The sequence below is a fragment of the Bos mutus genome, chromosome 7 (assembly GCF_027580195.1).
Source record: "Bos mutus isolate GX-2022 chromosome 7, NWIPB_WYAK_1.1, whole genome shotgun sequence".
Taxonomy (NCBI): domain Eukaryota; kingdom Metazoa; phylum Chordata; class Mammalia; order Artiodactyla; family Bovidae; genus Bos; species Bos mutus.
In genome coordinates this window covers 11,981,383-11,993,662 of record NC_091623.1, presented here as the reverse complement: position 1 = coordinate 11,993,662, position 12,280 = coordinate 11,981,383, and the positions used below count along the sequence as shown (strand labels likewise).

The 12,280-nt window shown below is 41.1% G+C and overlaps 1 long non-coding RNA gene across 1 annotated transcript in view; it reads right to left on the bottom strand.

The window, feature by feature from the left end:
• The window catches only part of LOC138988474 (uncharacterized), a 38,995-nt gene that overhangs the window by 413 nt on the left and 26,302 nt on the right, over positions 1-12,280 (bottom strand). Inside the window, exon 3 of the long non-coding RNA XR_011464682.1 lies at positions 5-357. This is a non-coding gene — a long non-coding RNA (uncharacterized lncRNA). The remainder of the gene's footprint in view (positions 1-4; positions 358-12,280) is intronic.

Here is a 12,280-nt window from a genome sequence, read left to right as displayed (position 1 = left end):
TCACCATGTTGATTGAGAATTCACTGCCTTAGCAGATGAAACCCTAATCACAATGACTTAACACATGGAAGTTTATTGCGCAGATGAAGTCCAACACAGGTGTTTCCGGTCAGCAGGTAGCTCTCCAGGTGGTGATAAAGGGAGCCAGGTTCATTCCACCTTGCAGTGTATGTCTTCGACTAGGCATTTCCAGGACTGTTGCCAAAAAGGAAAAAGCACGGAGGATCACTTGTGGGAGGTCTGGCCGCGAGGGCAGTCCAGGAACTGGTTACACGTGACTTTCTTCCACATTCCACTGACCAAAACTTTGTCAGATAACCGCATCCAACTGCAAGAAGCCTGGGAAATGTAGTCTAACTGTGGAGGACGAAAAAAAAAAAAAAAAAAAAAGATTGGGTGAGCAGTTAGCCAGAAAGGGACAGAGAAAGATACGGATTATAACTTGACTTACAACCCCCGTTTTTCTATTTTTGAATCTTTGAATAGTTTGGAAATGCATCTTGCTTCGAAAATCATTTTGTGTTGTTTCAGAGGGCTCCAAAAAGCTCTGGTACCACAGTCCTTTATGTCTCAGTGCAGAAAGAATTCAGCGAGAGGAAAAGAGATAAGAATAGGATCCTTGTGAGGCTTATAAGAGGATGGGTGAGGCAGTGCCATGCACAGAGAACTTCCTGGGCTACAGTTTTATAATCAAAGGAAAAGTGAGGAGATGGAGAAGAAGAACTTTGTCTTTCTTGAGTAGACATGCTTCCATCATCAGCTCCTCCTCCAGGTTGGGCAGGGGGGTTTTCTTTTCCCTGTGTGGTCAAGCTAGGTCCACAAGTTATTGTTTTTTATGTGTGCAGAGAGCATGTCCTAGGGATCATTAACTTACTGAACTCACTGGCAGGATGTGGGTCTCAAGCCCCTGTTGTTTTGTTCTTTGGGGGCACGTCTCCTGCTTCTGTTGCATGGTTTTGTTGCCAAGCAAGCCTGCTTGGTTTTGTGGTTAAGAACACCTGCTTTCTTGAGTAATCATTAACTTACAAGGGTCTCCCATATTTTTCTTACTTACAATCCCCAAGTGGGATTAACTGTTTATTCACCTACTTGGTCTCTTTATCCCTATCACTTCTAGTACGGGCTGTTGAGTTTTTTGAAACTAGAAGACTGGAAAGAGTTAATGCTAATTGTTCTTTAGGGGTCGTGAGAAATGTAAGCAGAGTGCAGGTCTTCTTAGGAAAGAACTCTGTATTTTAGGAAACTGACTCATTCATGGGCAAAGACTAGACCATTCTTGCAAAGAATGGAAAGAGTAATACCATTCTTTGCACATGGCAGTAATTTTGTCATTTAGAGCCTTTGTTTAACATTACATGTTGGGCTTGGATTTTAGTTGCATATTACCTGTATTCTCATTGCCTATGTCATTATATTTGGTAAAAAGTGTTCTTCTATTGTGGGATATATTCTTGTTTGACTTTTCCATCTGATTAGGAAACCTATCCTTCCCCAACAGGCTCTTAACACCATAGATTTCTTCACATTCTGTCCTCAAAGCTTACTCCTTTATAGGTCTTTGTTTCAAGTCATGAGTGGAAAGCCGGTCTGAACCCTATGGGTCTCATTTGGTGAGTGCTCCCTGCTGGCTCTTACCCACTAGAGTTCCTCTGTGTGTATCTCCAGGCAGCCTGACAGCCCAAACATCTGTCTCACTTCCCTAGACAGCATTTTGTCACATTTGAATTGAAATTAAGAGTGCTGTCAATTCACTTAGTATAAACTCAGAGGAGCAGGAAGAAGGTTCATCCAGATTGAATGGTTCTGAATTTCCATCTTAAAAACTACTGCTAGTACTTAAGCACACAAATGTGATTGAATTGGTCTGGATTTTCCATAGAATCAGAAATATATATGTCAATTCCAGGTGGCGCTAGTGGTAAAGAACTTGCCTGCCATTGCAGGAGATGTAAGAGACACAGGTTCAATCTCTGGGTCAGGAAGAAACCCTGGAGGAGGACATGGCAACCCACTCAGTATTCTTGCCTGGAGAATCCCCATGAACAGAGGAGCCTGGCAGGCTGTAGTCCATAGGGTTGCACAGAGTCGGACACTACTGAAATTACTTAGCACACACATATACACATACATATACATATGTACGTGTATATGTTTGTATGTATATATATGTATGTATATATATATACTACAGCCTGGCAGGCGGTAGTCCATAGGGTTGCACAGAGTTGAACACTACTGAAACGACTTAGCATACATATATATATGTATATATATGTATGTATATATATAAGGAGATTTAAGGAATTGACTCAGTTAATTGTGAAGGCTGACAAGTCTGAAGTCTGCAAAGGAGGCCAGCAGGCTGAAATTCAACCAGCAGTTGACACTGCAGTCTTGAGGCAAAATTTCTTCTCTGAAAAACCTGCTTTTGTTGTTCATAGCAGCACTTTGTATAATAGTCAAGACATAGGAGCAACCTAAGTGTCCATTGACAGATGAATGGATAAAGATGTGGCATATATACACAATGCAATACTAGCCATAAAAAGGAATGAGATAATGCCATTTGCAGAAACATGAATGGACCTAGAGATTATCATACTAAGTGAAATCAGACAGACAAAGACAAATAAATGATATCACTTTTGTGGGATCTTAAAAATATAAATGAACTTATTTACAAAAACAGAACAAACTCACAGACATAGAAAACAAACATGGTTTCCAAAGGGGAAAGGAGCAGGGGGGATAAAGTAGGATTAACAGATACACACTACTGTACGTAAAACAGGTAAGCATCAAGGACCTACTGTATAGCACATGAAAGTGTATTCAGTAACTTGTAATTACCTCTGTGTGTGTGTGTGTGTGTATAGGTATATATACATATGCTGCACTGTGCTTAGTTGCTCAGTCACGTCCAACTCTTTTCAACCCCATGGACTGTAGCCCCCCAAGCTCCTTGGTTCATGAAATTTTCAGGCAAGAAGACAGGTGCACCATATGTAAAATAGCCAATGGGAATTTGCTGTACAGCTCAGGAAACTCAAACAGGGGTTCTGTATCAACCTAGAGGGGTGGGATGGGGAGGGAGGTGGGAGGGAGGTTCAAAAGGGAGGGGATATATGTATACCTATGGCTGATTCATGTTGAGGTTTGACAGAAAACAGCAAAATTCTCAAAGCAATTATCCTTCAATAAAAAATAATACGTGAGCAGCCTGCCATTTCCTCCTCCAGGGGATCTTCCCAACCCAGGGATCAAACCCACATCTCTATATGTATGTATATGTGTATATATACATATAGAGATATAATATATTATGTATACAATATTATATATGTATGTAACTGAATCACTTTGCTGTACACCTGAAAAAACATTGTAAATCAACTATATTTCAATTGTTTTAAATTATCAGGCAGGAAAAAGAGAAACCTGCTTTTGCTGCTAAGATCTTCAACTGATTAGATTCCATCCACCCACGTTGTTAGGGGTTGTTTCCTTTACTTAAGGTCTACTGATTGTGGGTGTTAACTGTATCTACAAAATACCTTTACAGCAACACCTGGATTCATGTTTAATTAAATTACCAAGTACTACAGCCTGGCCAAGTTAATGCAGAACACAGCATCACAGTAATCAGAGTAATGGAAAATGTGACTGTGCTGTATGCCCCTTGCAGTTATTTCCTTTACACATCAGAAAGCTTTTCAAAATAGAGGCAACAGTTTTTTAAGCACTAATGTCACACTTGGTCTATGAGGATGCTTCTTAAAGAGTTTGGGGTTAGTCTAAATGGAATATCAACCACATTGGAGAGTTTTGATTTATGATTGGGTCTTAATTATTACCTCCTCCATAGTTCAGTGATGTTTCAAGCTTAGATGAAAAATAAAAAGTGAACTATAACTTTTCATAGTTATGAAAAGTTGCCCCTGAAAGTTGCCCCTTGCCCCTGAAAATCCAGCTCCAACACAACATCTCACTCTTGCTTTTTATCCGTGCCTCCAGATATTTGCAGCTTCAAAAAACATTCCTTTGGAAAAGCAAATCTGAAAATATTCGAAGGGCTGGCCTTCAGCTCTGCAAACTTTTGACAATATGTACACTGAATGCAGTTTGTCAAAACTCTGTTTCTTTCCATAGCCTGTGGCTTGTGAGTGATTTCTGGGAAATGTTGATTATAAAATAAGCTCTTTTCAGCCGGTTTCAAAAGATGACCCCCAGGCAGGTAATCGTCAAGTAGAGACATCTTTTCAGAAAAACGCAGGGGTGAGTGAACCCCTCTGGGCCTGTGTTGTCACTGCCCAACTTCAGCAACCTGCCCGTTCAGCCCTTGAAAAGCACCACTGAGCGCCCGCCAGGAGTGGAGCCTGCTGCCCCCACAGGCAGGTGTGTGGGGGTGCTTCCGCGTTTTGTATTTTAACTTTTCAACACAAATTCTAAAGCCGGGGAAGAGGGCAGGAAAACAGCCAGGCTTCAACACGAGGCAGCTCTCAGCTCCATCCTTGAGTCACCCTGTTAAGTGGAACCGGCAATTGTCTCGCTGGAGACCTGCAGAAACAGCTCGGGGAAAGAACAATTAGCACCTGGAATATATTCATTAGCGTGTGTGTCAAAAGGCCACACGTGGATACAAACCATAATCTCGGCATTCTTTGTACTCTGCAGCCTTGAGACTTCAAGGGCAGAAGCCCACGTGCCCAGGTGACCACCAGTCTACCCACCTGCCTGGCAAGGTGGGTGGCAAGTGGGCGTGGTGGGAGGGTTGGCTGGAAACACAGGGATTTAGGTCCAAAAAGAGAGAAGGCGGGCGCGTTATACAAATAAGCACTCTGTTAAAGGCTTGTTTCTGGTTTCGGGACCCTCCTACTAGTCTAGCTTAAATTGAGAGGGGATTTGGTGCACCTCACTGGCTGTTTCCTCCCACTCATACTCACAATCACAGCTCTTTTCATTGTCATTAAATACATTGAATATGTACCATCTTTGCATGGCCCTCTGCTAAAATCTGCACAAAGGCAGTGGCCCTAGCCCTGAAATTGTGGAAGGAGCACTGGGCAGAGAGAGAGGCCTGGGTTTTGATGTGAATGTCCATTGAAAACCTTAGTTGCAAGGAACAAACCCTCAATGAAACCACCTCTCATAATGGGGCGGGACAGGGTTTTAGCCCGAGCATCTAGGGAGGAGAGGAGCATTGAACCCCAGAGAAGGAGTTCAGAAAGGAACCAAGAAGAGAGATGCTACCTCCACTGGGGTAGGTGGAGTTTGAGGTGCCTCTGAACACGCAGAGATGTTGAGAGGCTCTGCAGCTGGATTTTCGGCCTGTTGCTCAATAGAGGAGACTGCGATGGAGATCCAGATGTAGAGGCATCAAAAGATGAAAGCATCTGAGATGATGGGTCAAGAGCAGGTGTAGTGTGAGAGTGGGGGTCCATGTGGGGACCACGGATGGACCCGTGTCTGCTGGGGTGAGGGAGACTCACTGTAATCAAAAGAAAACCCCACCCCACCGTCCCTAAGACAAGCAGCTCACTCCCATGCCACCACTCAGGAGTATGTTCTAGACAGAGACAGAACAAATCATTATTCCCTGACAAAGATTAGTGGCATTTACCTTAAACAGGAATTTGATCTGGACCAGGATAAGGATAAGCTGTAGTTTCAAAGTTTCAACCGTGTGTGCATATGTGTGTGTGTGTGGTTTATGTAGTATTAGGGTTCCGAAAGGCACAGTGATAAACTTTGTTATTCTCCCTAAGGCCATGACCCAGTCTAGAACTCCTACTGCTCTGATAGTAATATACTTGGCTATTCCCATCACAGTAACAGACATGAGAAACTGTACTGGCAAACATATTCTAGGGAAAGATTCATGATGCGGAGAAACATGTACTTATAGGTTAGCTGAAAGGAAAGATGTCAATGAAGCCAAGACTGAAGATAGACAAAAGCACAAGAGAAAAATGATGACGAGGGAGTTTCCCCCTGGGGTTCAAAAGCAGAAGCAAGGGGCTGGGCCTGGAGAGGAGGCAGCAAGAAGGAAGGAGTCAGAAGAGCAACCCAGCTCACAGCTAAGTGAAGGGAAAGGAACTCGACGCATAAGTGAAGATAGTTCACATGCCAGGCTGAAATCCCAGTGAATACGGAGAAACAGAGCAAGACTTTCCTGAGGAGAGGGACCACGTGCTTATGCACTGTGGGCTGCAGAAGAGACAGCTGTGTGGCAGAGAGCTGGCAAGGGGTCAAATACATAAAGAACAGCCAGTCAGTCGGTGAAAGTCGCTCAGTCGTGTCCAACTCTTTACGACCCCATGGACTATACCAGGGAATGAACTATTCCCCATGGAATCTCCAGGCCAGAATACTGGAGTCAGTAGCCCTTCGGTAGCCTTTCCCTTCTCCAGGGGATCTTCCCAACTCAGGAATTGAACCCAGGTCTCCCGCATTGCAGGCAGATTCTTTACCAGCTGAGCCACCAGGGAAGCCCACATAAAGAACAAGCCAGCACATATTTGCAGTAAAGTGTATACAGTATCTGTCAAGGTCATGTATAACTGGGGATGAAAGTGGGTATCTCATACTTTGCAGTTTTAAATAGAAAAGGACCCAGGGAAGTCATCATTTCTCCTTGAATAAACCCAGAACAATTCATAGACCTTACTAAGAGAAAACACAGGGATTTATTGAGCTTTGGGAAATCAAGCACTTTTTGTGAAAGTTTCAGTCTCTACAATATATAAAAAGTCCTGAAGCTAGAGAAGAAAAAAGCAAAGGAACGATAGGAAAATCTCATAAGAACAAAAAGGGCACAGGAAGAAATACAAATGGCTCCTACATATATGAAAAGCTGCTGACATCACCAAAAATAAGAAAAATGCCAATTAAAATTGCACCTGAAAAGCTTGACAGCATGCTCTGGTACAACCCCTGTGGAGCAAAACTCGACAAAGTACACAGCACTACCTATATAGTCTTTTGCCAAAAAATTTAATCTGAATTGAATCAAGCGCCAGACCCAAATTCTAATTTATTAGAAATATAGAAGATAAAGGAACAAGTCAAATAGCCCCATCATAAAAGCAGAGTGTTGAACATTTAAAAATAAAACCAGACTAGACTCCGAAAAACATCAATGCTATAAATTAGAAATGACCCAAATGTCTATCAACAGTGGCATGAATAAATTTTGGTACAATCCTACACTAGAATGCTAATACAGCAAGAATGAATGAACTTCAGCTACACACAACAGAATTAATGTCACAAATATAATGTTCAGTAAAAGAAACAGAAAAAGAAGAATCAATATACCAGAGCTCAATTTATATAAAGTTCAAAAACACACAAAACTAATTTATGGTGTAAGAAGTCAGCACTCTGGTTACTCTTGGGGGATAGTGATGAGAAGACATCAGGGCAGCTCACCTTGCGAAAATTCAGTCATAAACTTAAAATCTGTTCCTCTTTCTTTTCTTTTAAATTTTTTAAAAATTGTGGTGTAATATATTCAGTGAGGGCTTCCCTGATAGCTCAGTTGGTAAAGAATCTGCCTGCAAGGCAGGAAACCCCGGTTTGATTCCCAGGCTGGGAAGATCCGCTGGAGAAGGGATAGGCTACCCACTCCAGTATTCTTGGGCTTCCCTTGTGGCTCAGCTGGTAAACAACCCACCTGCAATGCGGGAGATCTGAGTTTGATCCCTCGGTTGGGAAGATCCCCTGGACAAAGGAAAGGCTACCCACTCCACTATTCTGGCCTGGAGAATTCCATGGTCCATGGAGTTGCAGAGTCGGACACGACTGAGCGATTTTCACTTTCACTATATTCAATGAAATGCATAAACTGTAATAATCTTAATACATACTGTAAAGTGGATTTTTTTTATAATTATATGCACCCTGTAACCACCATCCAGATCAAGATATAGAATATTTTCAACACCCCAGAAAGTTCCATGATGACCATTCCCCATCTAAAAATCACACACACACACAACCACTATTCTGACCCCCTTCACACTGGATTAGTTTTTCACACACTGGATTTCATCCAGCTTCTGTGTCAGACCTTTTTTGCAGCATAATACCTGTGAGGTTCATCCTGACTGTTGCATGTGTCAATAGTTTTCTTAAAAATTGGGAAATAATCCATTGTCTAAATATATAGTACATTATGTTTATCTCTTCTCCTTTTGGTGAATATTTGGATTATTTCTAAAGTCGTGAATTATGAACAGTTTCTCTACCTATCTTTGGTGGACACAGGCACTCATTTCTTTTTGGTTATAAATCTAAGAGTGGACTTGCCTAGTCATCGAGTGAGCCTATGTTTAGTGTTAGTAGACACTGGCAGACAATTTGCCAAAGTGGTTGTGCCAACCTCCTGCTTACTAGCAATCTATGAGATATTTGAGATATTCTAATACTTCCATAACCTCTTCAACTCGGATTTGTCATCTTTTTAATTTGAGCTATTTTGATGAGTGAATAATGGTATCTCCCTGGGGTTTAATTTGCATTTCTCTTATGACTAATGATGTCTAACACCTTTTCATATGGTTATTAGTCATTTGGCTATCTTTTTTGTAAGGTGCTTGTCAATGCTTTTTTGCCCAATTTTTCAAAGCTTGGGTTTTATTTTGTTAGTTTAGTGATTTGTAGTAGTTCTGTAGATTCTGGAACTCCGAGAAAGCTGTCAAATATAAGCACTGAAGCTGTCTTCTCAATCTGTGGCTTTCTTTTCTTTATGCTTTCTTAGTTGTATCTTCTGATGAACAGATGGTCTTTATCTTAATGATGTTAAATCTATCAGGGGATTTTTTGTTTCTTTTAATGTTATTGCTTTTGTTTACTATACTATTTTAGATACATTTGTTTCCCTAAGGGTAAGCTGCAGGCCATGGTGTCTAGAGTCGGACACGACTGACCGATTTCACTTTCACTTTTCACTTTCATGCACTGGAGAAGGAAATGGCAACCCACTCCAGTGTTCTTGCCTGGAGAATCCCAGGGACGGGGGAGCCTGGTGGGCTGCCGTCTATGGGGTCGCACAGAGTCGGGCACGACTGAAGCGACTTAGCAGTAGCAGTAGCAGTATGTGTTTGCATATATTATTTCTGGACTCTCTGTTTTATTGCATTGATTTATTTGTCTTTGCTTGGGCTAATATTCTAGCATCTTGATTATTCTTTTATAGAAAGTCTGGAAATCTTATATTACACATTCTCCAAATTTGTTTCTTATTCAGCACTGCCTTGTCTATTCTAGGTGCTTTGCAGTTCCATGCAAATTTAGAATCACCTTGTCAATTTCCATTTTATTTGGAATTATTATTAAAGATTAACTATGTAGACTTACTGTCTTTCCATTTATTTAGGTCTTCTTTAATTTCTCTCATCAACTATTTTATACTTCTTAGTATGTTTGGAAAGCTTTAGCATTATTACCCAAATGCTAGTCCCTGAAAGCAAACCATGGTTTCTGTATATACACTGGTAGCTCAGACGGTAAAGAGTCTGCCTGCAATGCAGGAGACCTGAGTTTGATCCCTGGGTCAGGATTTTATAATTTTGAATTATATTTTACATATAGTAGGGCTTCCCAAGTGGTGCTAGTGGTAAAGAACCCATCTGCCGTGCAGGAGACATAAGAGGTGCTAAATTTGAACACCAGGAAGATGGGGATCTTCTGGTGTTGATGATTTTGTTTATTTGCTGATTTTGGTTGCTGATTTTGTTTATTCTAATAGTTTATAGATTATTTTGTTTTGCTTTGTATACAATCATACCACCTGTAAGTAAAGACAGTTTTCTTTCTTCCTTTCCAAACTTTATACCTATGTATTTCTTTTTCTTATAAAGCAGGGTACAACATCAAAGATTTTTGTATTTTTCTATATGCATACATGCTAAGTTGCTTCAGTCATGTCTGACTCTTTGTGACCCCATGGACTATAGCCCGCCAGGTTCCTCTGTCCATGGGATTCTCCAGGCAGCAATACAAAGTGAGTTGCCATGCCCTCCTCCAGGGGATCTTCCAGACCCAGGGATCGAACTGGCACCTCTTATGTCTCCTGCACTGGCACATGGGTTCTTTACCACTAGCACCACCTGGGAAGCCCTACTATATGTACAGTATAATTCAAAATTCTTAAATTTAGTGGCATAACTGAGCTAGGCTAACAGAGTCTATAATGACATAACCAAATGTAATATATGAAAACTTATTAAATCTTGGTTTTAAAATATTTACAAAAGATGTGTTTTACAATTGGCAAATTGGAACATGATCTGAATATTAAATGATTAAATGAAATTATTGTTAATTTTCTTGAAAACAGTTTGATAATGACGTGGTCATGGCATGCTCAGTCCTGTCTGACTCTTTGTGACCCCATGACTGTAGTATACCAGGTTCCTCTGTCCATGGGACTTTTCAGGCAAGAATTCTGGAGTGGGTTGCCATTTCCTCCTCCAAGGGATTTTCCTGACCCAAGGATCAAGCCCACGTCTCCTGTGTATCCTGCATTGCAGATGGATTCTCTACCCCCTGAGCCTTGCTAGTAATTTAAAAATGTACTACTCTGAGGAGATAAATGTTTGAGTATTTACAGAGTACTGTTAATCATGACAAGTATTTTTAAATAGTTCAACAAAAATATATGCATGTGTAAAATTTGTATCTATTTATGTATGGAGAGAGAGACGGACAGAAAGCAGATGTGCAAAATATTAATAAGTCTTGAATCTAAACATAGAGTTGTGCTGCACAATTGGAGTGGCTCCCCTGATCCCCATCTCCTGGAGTTCATCCTCTTGTGAGACTCCCTGTCCTTGACTATGAGCAGGACCTGTGACTTGCTTCTAGACAGTAAAATACTGCAAAAGTGCACGATGCCCATGTTTATGTGTTCATAATAATGTGATTAAGTTACATAAGACTGCAGTTTCTGTCTTAGTGGAGTCTCTCTCTCCCTTGCTAGCTTTGAGGAAGCAAGTGGCCATGGTGGAAGCCCCACGTGGCAAGGAATTGTGGTAGCCTCCAGGATCTGAGGATGGTTTCCAGCCAACAGCAGAAAGAAACTGAGCCCTCCAAAGAATTGAAATCTGTCAACAACCTGAGTGAGCTTAGAAGCAGATCCTTCCCCAATGGAGCCTAAAATGAGACTAGAGCTCTGGTCACCACATTGTGCAGCCTTGTGAGATGTAAAAACAGGACTCAGCTAAGCCACACCAAGATCCTGACTCGCAAAAACTGTGAAATAACAGATATATGTTGTTATAAAGTACTAAACTTGTGAGGACATTTTTATGCAGTAATAGAAAATTAATACAAGGTGTGACAGTTAATTTTGTCAACTTAGCCACAGGGTCCCCAGTTATTTGGTCAAACTTATGCTGGATGTTTCTGTGAGGGTATTTTTGGTTGAGATTAACATTTATTTATTTGTTTTTAATTCATTTTTATTTGGAGTATAGTTGATTTACAGTGTTGCAGATTAATATTTAAATAGGTTAACAGAGTAATGCAGATTGCTCTCCCTAATGTGAGTGGGCCTCATCCAATCAGTTGAAGGCCAGAATAGAACAAAAAAGCTGACCTTTCCCCAAATAAGAGAATTCTATCTGCCTGACTGCCTTTGAACTGCAACATCACCTTTTTTTCCTGTCTTCAGACTCAAACTGATACATCCATTCTTCCGGTCTCAAAGCTGCTGACCTTTGAACAAGAACTATGCCATGAGCTCTCTTGATTCTAGGCTTCCAGGATACGGTAGGATATACTGATATTCACTGCAATATTCTTTTTACCTTTTCTACATGTTTGAAAATATTCAAAATAAAAATTGGGGAAAATGTTCTGAAGTCAGGAAGTATTAGGAAACAGTTCAAAGAAGGCTCCTATGAAGATCCACTAGATTATTTTACCTCCCTTTTTCTCAACCTCCCTTCTTTCCCTTTTTTCCTCAGTGAATCTACTTTGTTTAATATGAGATTTAAACTTTTTATTTTATTGATATATTAATATTGGAAAATCCCATGGACGGAGGAGCCTGGTAGGCTGCAGTCCATGGGGTCGCTAAGAGTCGGACACGACTGAGTGACTTCACTTTCTCTTTTCACTTTCATGCATTGGAGAAGGAAATGGCAACCCACTCCAGTGTTCTTGCCTGGAGAATCCCAGGGACGGGAGAGCCTGGTGGGCTGCCGTCTATGGGGTCGCACAGAGTCGGACACGACTGAAGCGACTTAGCATAGCATAGCAATATTGTGTTAAT